This window comes from Tachyglossus aculeatus, chromosome 9 (assembly GCF_015852505.1).
Source record: "Tachyglossus aculeatus isolate mTacAcu1 chromosome 9, mTacAcu1.pri, whole genome shotgun sequence".
Classification (NCBI taxonomy): Eukaryota; Metazoa; Chordata; class Mammalia; order Monotremata; family Tachyglossidae; genus Tachyglossus; species Tachyglossus aculeatus.
In genome coordinates, this window is record NC_052074.1 from 46,550,605 (window position 1) to 46,561,826 (window position 11,222).

An 11,222-nucleotide genomic window follows, 5' to 3' on the forward strand; every position below is an offset into this window, starting at 1 on the left:
AATTTCTGATGGCCCTCAAAAGAAATCAAGTTCTGTCAAACCTGGTAGCCTTTGAAGGAGTGAGTTCTTGTACTGTCTCTCTCTGAAGCATGCTCTCTTTAACAGAGGGTTCATTTCTGAGAGTGAGCATTGTGCTACATACTCTTTCCAGCACTCCTTATGTGACTGATAAATGATCGCTTGCAAGAAGAATAGCTCTAAAAATGTTTTCAGGCAATTGCCTGAGAACAGTTTTTTTATTAAAAAAAAATGCCTTCCATCCATGCTCCAGAATCCACATTTGGATGTGATGTTAACTTACATTGCCATTTGTACAGGGAAAGGACAAAGATTAAAGCCCATGGAATTACTTGTTTGAAGAACAATAGAAAGAAGGGAATAGGGGTACTGTTAGCAGGCTTTTAAAATGAGTTGACTGTATTTCAAAAAGGTTTTAAGCCCACAGAAGGAAGTATTTGTAATAAGCATATAGTTTTGGTAGCCACTGCTCTAAAAATGTTTCTTTCCCTTCACAATAAAGAATTTGATTCTTAATGTTGGAAACATGATTTTTTTTTAATGCGATAAACTTATACACATCCTTCTTAACTCCCTAAACTATATGTAGAAGAATAGTAGCATTTATTGAGCACCAGCTTGGTTTGGGAGGACTCTACTAAGTGCTTGGGAAGTACAGTATGGAGTGACATGTTTTCTGTCCCCAGGTAGTCTACACTGTATATATTCCTCTCTCCTCAAACATTCTTTAAGATCTTTCTGGGCAAGGGCCCTTGTCTCCCCTAACTTTTCCCAGAAAAAAAGTATGCCCTAAACAAATTCTTCCTCATCTTCCCATGCTGGGGCTAGAGTTTTCCTTTTCAATGTAACAGCTAGTGGAATGATGGGCCCTATATTTTCATAAAATCCTTACCACTCCCCACCCCATAAAAAAAGTTGGAGAAGTTAAAGGAGAGTATTCCCTGATTTAAAATGCCTGCAGCTGTATTGACTTCTGAAAATAAAGGATTGAAATTCACCAGACTGACCCATCTAAGAGTTTGCTTGCTCATCCACATCATGCAGATGTTTAATTGGGGAGATGATCATCCGGAAAGGCCAATCAGTCCGGCCCCTAGCAGAGTCATCCTGTTCCCCCACAAGTATTCTTACAGTTTTCTCCCACTTTCGGTTGAAAATCCCAAGCCACAGAATTCCCCGCCTTTTCCTAGAAAGACTTTGGTCAAGATGTACCGGTGTTCCTTTCCTAGATCCCAATTCATCCTAAATCTTCCGTCTCAGAGCCTGAACAGCTCCACTCCCTTAGAAGCAGGTTACACCTCCTCAACGCAAAGACAGTTCCGTGGGAGTCCATCACTCCCCTGTTATCTCTTTTTCCCAGCTATTCTTAGTTCTTTAAAAACCGTGCCTCGTTCATCCTACTTCGTTAATCAACCCCTCTGGAACGACAATCGCTCTTTTCTGACTCTGGAGGTTCAGAAACCTGGAAATGCTGCCCGACCCCTTAAACTCAGAAAGCGGACAGCGAATTGGATCGTCTCTTCCAAGCCTGGTCCCAAGAGTGCCCGTGCCATGCCGAGGCGGATAAAGGCAGAAACCTGGCAATCAGGAGGTTGGGGACCCAGGTATTCCCGGGTTCCTAGGTAAGGGAGGCACAGGTGTTTGGAGGCTCCTGTCAACTAACACCTCGACCTCCCGCCTACACCTTGGAGGAGCTGGCAAAGGGTGTGTCTCCTTTCACTCTGGAAAGTTAGCTGGGAGTTGGGGTTGGGAAGAGACTCCCGGGGAAGAGGAAGGGTTTTCCCGCTTTCCACCAGCACCTGGAGGATCAAATATCAGGATCTGAGGCCCGGCAGAGCTCCTGGGTCCTGGGTGCGGGCAGGTGCTTCGAAAACATTGCGCCTCGCACAGGACCAGCACCTCCCGGACCAGCCGGCCGAAAGCGCACTGGGGGTCTCCCCCGGGCAGGGTCACCCCCTCCTTTTAGCACTTCTGCCCTCCTTTCATGGCCCCCCAAGAGCTTTCCTGGTGCACCTGCGGCTCCCCCCTTATTAATAATAATAATAGTATTCGTTAAGCTCTTATTATGTGCCAATCACTGTTCTAAGTACTGGGGTGGATACAAGGAAATCGGGTTGGGCACAGTCCCTGTCCCACTTGGGGCTCACAATCTTAACCCCCATTTTACAGATGAGGGAACTGAGCACAAAGTGAAGTGACTTGCCCCCCAAGGTCACACTGCAGACAAGTGGCAGACCCGGAATCCGAACCCACATCCTCTGACTCCCAAGCCTGGGCTCTTTCCACTAAGCCGCACTACTTCTCTATAATAATGGTATTTGTTGAGCGCTATGTGCCAGGCACTGTCCTAAGCGCTGGGGTGGATAAAAGCAAATCGGGTTGGACACAGTCCCTGTCCCACCTGGGGCTCACAGTCTTAACAGTGTGGCTCAGTGGAAAGAGCACGGGCTTTGGAGTCAGAGGTCATGGGTTCAAATCCCGGCTCCGCCAACTGTCAGCTGTGTGACTTTGGACAAGTCACTTCACTTCTCTGTGCCTCAGTTACCTCATCTGTAAAATAGGGATGAAGACTGTGAGCCCCCTGTGGGACAACCTGCTCACCTCGTAACCTCCCCAGGGCTTAGAACAGTGCTTGGCACATAGTAAGCACTTAAAAATTCCATATTATTATTATTATTTTACAGATGAGGGAACTGAGGCCCGGAGAAGTGAAGTGACTTGTCCGTGGTCACACAGTAGATCAGTGCTTGGTACATAGTAAGCGCTTAACAAATACCATAATTATTATTATTATTAGACAAGTGGCAGAGATAGGGTTAGAACCCAGGACCTTCTGAGTCCCAGGCCTTGCTCTAGCCACTACACCACCCTGCTTCTCCTCCCCTGCAGCTCCTTCCTCAAGCCCACCTCGCCCCTCTTCCCCCAGTTTTTGGGCGCTTTTGGAAGGGGCGAGGTCTGTGGGGTTTGGGGGGTCTCCCTCGGGCGAGGAGCCCCTGTCACGGTCCCTGCCGCCACAGGGACCAACCTGGAGCCCCGAGGGGGGTCCTGGGGTGAGGGGGGGTGGAGGGGAAAAGGGAGCAGGGGAGAGGCAGGCAGGTGGGTCACCCCTCTTGCAGTGCAGAAGCAGCAGAAACAGCAGGGCGTAGTAGCAAGAGCCCGGGCTTGGAAGTCAGAGGTTGTGGGTTCTAATCCCGGCCCCGCCACTTGACAGCTGTGTGACCTTGGGCAAGCCACTTCACTTCTCTGGGCCTCAGTGACCTCATCTGGAAAAATGGGGGTTCAGACTGTGAGCCCCTTGTAGGACAACCTGATGACCTTGTATCTCCCCCGGCGCTTAGTCCGGTGCTTGGCTTGGGAGTCAGAGGTCATGGGTTCAAATCCCGGCTCCGCCAATTGTCAGCTGCGTGACTTTGGGCGAGTCACTTCACTTCTCCGAGCCTCAGTTCCCTCATCTGTAAAATGGGGATGAAGACGGCGAGCCCCATGTGGGACAACCTGATCACCTTGTAATAATAATAATAATAATAATAATAATAATAATAATAATAATAATAATAATAATGGCATTTGTTAAGTGCTTACCGTGTGCAAAGCACTGTTCTAAGCGCTGGGGGGGATACAAAGGTGATCAGGTTGTCCCACGGGGGGGCTCACAGTCTTAATCCCCATTTTGCAGATGAGGTAACCGAGGCTCAGAGAATCAATCAATCAATCGTATTTAATAATAATAATAATAATGATGATGATGGCATTTGTTAAGCGCTTACTATGTGCAGAGCACTGTTCTAAGCGCTGGGGGGGATACAAGGTGATCAAGTTGTCCTACGTAGGGCTCACAGTCTTAATCCCCATTTTACAGATGAGGTAACTGAGGCTCAGAGACGTGAAGTGACTTGCCCAAGGTCACACAGCAGACATGAGGCGGGGCCGAAATTCGAACCCATAACCTCTGACTCCAAAGCCCGGGCTCCTTCCACTGAGCCACGCGGCTTCTCTATTTATTGAGCGCCTACTGTGTGCAGAGCACTGTACTAAGCGCTTGGGAGGTCCAAGCTGGCAACATATAGAGACAGTCCCTACCCACCAGCGGGCTCACAGTCTGAAAGGGGGAGACAGAGCAGTTAAGTGACCACATGCCCACAGACATGTGGCAGAGGCAGAATTCGAACCCAGGACCTCTGCCTCCAAAGCCCGGGCTCGTTCCACCGAGCCACAGGGCTCGGCACAGAGTCAGCGCTTAACCAATGCCGTCGTTATCGTCATTCTGGTGGGCGCCTAACAAATACCATCATTGGTACTGCAAAGGTCCCCCCAACATTTCAACTGCGCACGCCCCCTTTTTGGACGCCTCTCGCCCCGGGGCCAGTTCGGCCGGGCCCGCGGAAATGCCCCCCGGCCCAGGCTGGGCTTCGAGGGGGGCCCGGGGGGCGACCCTCCCGCTCCAGCCCGGGGAGAGGGGTCCCCATCCCCCCGACCCCCGACCCCCGGGGGGTCCTACCTGCCGACAGAGAGGCACCGGCGACCACCAGCAGCAGAGCCTGGCGCAGAGCGGGCAGGGACCAGAGGGGCATGGCTACCCGGGCAGGACGAGGAGGAGGAGGAGGTGGAGGAGCTGGGCCCCCTCCTCGGGGGGCTCTTTGGGAGTCGCCCCCGTTGGAGGTCTCCTCTGCGCCCCCCGACCCGGCGCTCTCCTCCGATGGAGGGGCGAGGAGCTCTTGTCGCGGTCCCTGCCTTCCCCGGGACGAACGCGGAGCCTCGAGGGGCGTCCTTGGGGGGGCTCCCCCCCCAACACACACACACACACACACCTGGCTCCGCCCAAGGGAGCCTCCTCCCACTCCCCCTTTCCCGATCCCGCGGGGAACCGCGGCAGCCCCGGGAAACTCGCCCGGGAAGCGCGCCCGGAGACGCTGGAGGAGAGGGGAGGTCCTTGCTGGGGGAGGTGGGGGTCCTTGCTGGGGGAGAGAGGGGCGTCCTTGCTGGGGGAGGTGGGGGTCCTATTTGGGGAAGAGAGGGAGTCCTTGCTGGGGGAGAAGGGAGGGTCCTTATTGGGGGGGTCCTTGCTGGGGGAGAGGGGGTCCTTTTTGGGGAAGAGAGGGAGTTCTTGCTGGGGGAGAGGGGAGGGTCCTTACTCGGGGGGGTCCTTGCTGGGGGAGAGGGGGGTCTTTGCTGGGGGAGAGGGGGGTCTTTGCTGGGGGAGATGGGGAGTCCTTGCTCGGGGATGGGGAGGGTCCTTGATGGGGGAGAGGGGGATCCTTGCTGAGGGAGAGATGGGGGTCCTTGATGGAGGAGATGGGGAGTCCTTGCTGGGGGATGGGGGGGGTCCTTGCTGGGGAAGAGAGGGGGATCTTGCTGGCGGAGATAGGAGGTACTTGCTGGGGGAGATGGGGAGTCCGTGCTGGGGGATCCTTGCTAGGGGAGAGGGGAGATCCTTGCTGGGGGAGAGGGGGATCCTTGCTGGGGCAGTGGGGAGATCCTTGCTGGGGGAGATGAGGAGTCCTTGCTCGGGGAGATGAGGAGTCCTTGCTGGGGGGTGGGGTGGTCCTTGCTGGGGGAGAGGGGGGTCCTTGATGGGGGAGAGGAAAATCCTTGCTGGGGAAGAGATGGGGGTCATTGCTGGGGGGTGGGGGGGTCCTTGCTGGGGGAGATGGGGAGTCCTTGATAGTAATAATAATAATAATGATAATGGCATTTATTAAGTGCTTACTATGTGCAGAGCACTGTTCTAAGCATGGGGGAGGTTACAAGGTGATCAGGTTGTCCCATGGGGGGCTCACAGTTTTAATCCCCATTTTACAGATGAGGTAACTGAGGCACAGAGAAGTTAAGTGACTTGCCCAAAGTCACACAACTGACAACCGGTGGAGCCGGGGTTTGAACCCATGACCTCTGACTCCAAAGCCCGGGCTCTTTCCACTGAGCTATGCTGCTTCTATGGGGGGTTCCTTGCTGGGGAGGAGTGGGGAGTCCTTGCTGGGGGAGAGGGGAGGTCCTTCCCTGGAGAAGGTTTCCAGGGTCGGCAGTCCCATCCCCCTTCGAGGAACCCGCCCTGGGGCTGAGATTTGGCCTGGGTGGCTGGGGTTCCAGAAGTGGGCAGAAGGGCTCCAAGTTCCTCCTTGCCCCTTGCCTCTGGCAGGTTACTGTGTAGCTCGGCAGTCCCTGGGAATACTTTGTACTCAGGAAGTGCCTGCCCCCTCTCTCTCCCCACGGGGAGCCTGGATGCTGCCGCCCAGCCTGATAGACCTGCTGGGGTCAGGGGTCCATGCTACATCTCAAGGACATCCCAAAGGCTTCAGCTTTTGGAGCTCAGCAGGCATGAAACTCTGCAAGCATCCCTAGGATGAACCACTACCCCAACTGCCTTGAAAGATGTGACAGCTGCAGGGCCAAGAAAGTGAAGGGCACCTGGCTTCACCTGGGCCCCAGCATGTGGCCCAGATTCTGGACTCACCTGTCCACTGGCCACCATCAATGCTCCTTCCCCAGGAAGGTTTTGCGCTGCTGCCACCCTTCTCCCAAACGGGACACTGTAACTGCAGGAGAAAAACTTCACCTACGTTTTTGAATCAAATTCAATAGCTCCTTTTCAAGGGTGGGTGCCTCCTGGCCTTTATTAAGAGCCTACCGCTCTGCTTATATTCATTCGTGATTGAAGACATAAGAGTTCTTTGGAGATGAGCTTTTTGAGGTATCCAAGCTAGGCACAAACAGGGGGTGAAGCGAATCTTTCTAATTAACCAAAAAAGAGGCCAAGAATCGAAGCTTTAACATCCCTGTTATTAATTTTAGGAGATTGCCATCATTGGCTCTAGGAGAATCTAACAGAAATAAATGCTTTTATCACCAGTAAAGGCCTCTCCTCTCTGGGGTCAGAAAGCTGCTTTTGTTCCCTCGCTTGGCTCAGGTGAGGTGAAATTTAAGGACTGCTCAACCTCAAGACCCTAGAAGAGGACCAGAAAGTGAGAAGGGATGTGTTCGGCAGATGGAATGGGTTTTAAGACCTGGTGCAACAGTTATTCTCTCTCAGAGTTCATCCTCACCAACAGCGCTGTCTGAAGGCCTCGTAAGTGGACCGGCCACTCAGCCACAAGAGGTCACTACATTAAAAATAAAATAAAATAAAAGACTCCATAGGGTGGAAAGATTTTGTTCCCATTCTGTCCTGGATCAATTTTTTAAAAAATGGTGATGGGGAGGTGGGACAAGCTTTTGTGGTCTTCCAGACACCCACAAAACAGATGCTTTGAAAAAGCCTTGCACAACCAAATGCTAGGAAACATCATATTTTGACTACCTCGCCTTGCTAATCGTTTGGTCGCAATAGAGTACACCGTATTCATGCTTTTGGCTCTGCCTCTATCGGACAACGATTGCTCTGGGCAGACAAATCAAATACTTCATTCATTCATTCGTATTTATTGAGCACTTACTGTGTGCAGAGCACTGTACTAAGCGCTTGAGAAATACAAGTCGGCAGCATACAGAGATGGTCCCTACCCAACAACAGGCTCACGGTCTAGAAGGGGGAGAAAGACAACAAAACAAAACATGTAGACAGGTGACAAAACATGTTTAAAACCATATCCCTGTCAAGCCCTGGGATTACAAGAAGATGAATCAGATACAGTTCTGCTATCCTGATTCTCATAACTGCAGTATATTTACCAAGGACACTTTCCCCTTTAAATCTGACTAGTCCTCACGACATCCTATTGAGGGGGGAGAGAATTATAATGATTACATTCATTTTTGTGTTCAACAAAATAAAGAAAGCAAAGTCTAAGAAAGTAGAGGTAGAGTTAAGGTGTCTGGACAATTTTAGTTTAAAAAAATGGCCTTTAAGATGAAAGTGTTTTAAGGCACGAGTTGTCTGAATAATCACGTCTATTCTCCACTTCCTTTGCTCATGTAGATCTGGCCTAAGGATTCACCAGAAGTTATAAGGTAAAACAGTAGACAAGTAGGGCTAAGTGGTTTTTTCCCCTAGATTAGTATTTTTATGTACTAATATCCATCCATCTATAGTGTCTGATCGCTTTGTGCAAAGCACCCTGCTAAACTCAGGTAGTAGACACAACCTCTGACCTTGAGGATTTTATAATCTAGCAGGGTAGAGACAGACATTAAAATAAATTATAAATCAGAGAAAGTAATCAGAATAGAAAGACATGTACATAAGCAGAGAGTCAACTTCCTTGCTCTATCCTGGAGTCGCAGTCCAGTTAAAGGTGATTCAAAACTAACCAGGGAGCCAATTTTCTGTTGGAAAAGGGATTACATTCCAGATCCCTCTGCAGATAGCCAAGGCCAGGGGATGTCGCTAGGTCTCCCCAACAGCAACACTCGCTCTCTCAGTCTCCAGGCAGCCATCTGGAGACTTGGCATGGATGAGTTAGCCAGAGATAGGTGGGTTAGGAATCTCTCAGAGCCCCCAACCCCTCAGCCATGGCCCAATGTCTGGGGCTCAGAGCCACTCCTGAACTGAGCAGGCTTGGGGAAAAGCAAGCCTGAATCCCCGCAATGATGCACCATGTCAAGTGAGGGAGATGTGTTTGGGCAGGCTGGAGTTTATCTTTCTTCCTCTCAAAACATTGTCATTTTATGTCCACACTCTTCTTCCTAGATTGAAATGCTTACACACTAGTAACCATAGTAGATGAATCATGTTGATATTTCTACCAACACAAATCACTGCCAACTAGGGGAATCAAACAGCTGGAATGATAAGAATGTATGCTGGAGGTTCTAAAGTGAAAGGCCTCCCTTCTGCCGTATCTTCGATGGAATAACTGTAACCATGGACATAGAAGACAAGGAAGGACCCGATCTCATTGTTCTCCCTAAGAATCCTGTGGCCACCATCAGAGATAAAATCCCTGGCTGCTCTTCTCCCAATGCGTAAAGTTGCTGCTTCCCAGAAACCCCATCCTCAGAAGAACTGCCCAATAGTTTGCTCTGTGGAGAGCGCCTGAAACTTGATTCTGTTCTCCGACAAAGAGCGTTGCCTAAGTTGAAAAATTATTTGGGGTTTGCATTTTTTATAATGGACACACTGCAGTGGGTTAAATGGATTGCCATATGCTCATGAGCCAAAGCAACAATGTAAAAAGCATTAATACTGAAGGTACAAAGTTTCCTTTAATAATGTTTGTGCTCAAAGCTAATACCCGTTCAAAAGAATCTTTGTAGACAAAATGTCTTTCTCAAGATTTAACCTATCTCCCCCTTGTAATCATCTATTTGTATTATATTCATTGCCAAGGCAACTATGTGTCATGAGCACTGGACTGTGGGATCAGGAGAAAACAACGATAACCCATCAGCAACCTGGGCCTTGAGAGTGTAACCCAGAGAGGAGGAAGGGAGTTGCAAAGATTGTCCATAAACTAGGGGGCTTGTTTTTCAGTTTGGGTGTTAAAGGAAACATTGTGTGTGGGAGGGGGAGCCCACACTAGAATAAAGAATTAATGGTGATTATCCCAATTTGACTTTTTTTGGCCTGGGATGAAACATAAAAAGTACCCTTGCCAAAACCTCCTGTGTCATGCGGTTACTTTTTCATTTCATCCTGGTATAGGCTCCGCTTGGAGAACAAGCATATGGTGAGGAGGCATATCACCACATTGCATCAAATATTGCCCAGGTCTCATCTTCTCATCTTGCCACATTTTTCCCCTCCAGTCTGTCATTGAGGGGCCCGTTCTCCCCTCCCCTCCCCTCTCACCCCCATTCCCAGGGGTCTTAAACCCAGAAACTCAGGAGCTCCTTCTGCTGGACTTGTATTCTCCCAAACACTTAGTACAGTGCTCCGCATACCATAAACACTTAATAAATACTACTGTTTGACTCCACTCTGATTCATCCATGGGGCTCCAGAACTTCTTTAGGATCATCAGATTTCTCTTCGGGTTTTTATGGAGAGGCTAGCCAAGATGCACCTGCAAGACAATTAAATGAACTAACTAGAACCCCAGGGTGTCTGAAAGTCAACATGGCTGAGTTGGGCTGTTTCCCCAACACTTGGTCCATTCGGTCCTATCATCCTGGTGATTTCATGTAGACTTAGTTTGGAGAATGGATGTTCAACTGATTGGCCTTCTACCTCATTCTCAAAGTTGCCCCTATTGGGAGTGGCAGAAAGCAAGCAAGGAGGAGAGTGAAAACGGATCACAAGACAATGGACACTGACTGTCAGGAAGGCAGATTTGTGCCACTGTGTAAAACCGTTCTTTCTCCACCTTTGGACAACTGGGCTCAGGGCTGGACTCTAAGCCTCTAGTGTCAAGATTTATGGGAAGCCCAAGAGGTGTGTGTGTCTGGGGGGTAGGTGGCTGTTCTGCCTCTCAGAAGACCCTCTAGATTGTAAGCTAAGGTACTTTCCAAAGTGCCCTGCTCACATTAAGTGCTCAACACATACCACTGATGCTCAAAACTTACCACTGATTGACTGACAGTAAAGAGACATTTCCATACTATGCATTGCAACCAGTGGGAGCTTAGGAAATATTACTAGGTCTTGGGTCAGGACAAAAAGGGAATTCCCAACCAGGAAAATCCTAGACCCCAGATGCCAGGAGTGCAACTGTGTTAATCAATCAATCAATTGCATTTATTGAGTGCTTACTGTGTGCACAGCCTTGTACTAAGTGCTTGAGAGAGTGCAATATAATAGCACTGGTAGACATGTTCCCTGCCCACAACAAGCTTACAGTCTAGAGGGGGAGACAGACATTAATATAAATGAATAAATTACAGATTTGTACATAAGTGCTGTTGGGCTAAGTGGGGAAATGAATAAAAAGACCAGATCCAAGTGTAAGGGTGATGCAGAAAGGAGTGTGGGAAGAAGAAATGAGCACTTAGTCCGGAAAGGCCTCTTGGAGGAGGTGTGCCTTCAATAAACATTTGAAGGTCGTAAGAGTAACTGTCTGTTGGATTTGAAGAGGGAGGGCATTCCAGGCCAGAAGCAGGACATGGGCAAGAGGTCAATGGTGAGACAGTAGAGATCGAGGTACAGCGAGTAGGTTGGCATTAGAGGAGCAAAGTGTGCGGGCTGGGTTGTAATAGAGTAGTGAGGTGAAGTAGGAGAGGGCAAAGTGATTGAGTGCTTCAAAGCTGTTGGTAAGGAGTTTCTGCTTCATGCTTAGAGAAGCAGCATGGCTCAATGGAAAGAGCATGGACTTTGGAGTCAGAGGTCATGGGTT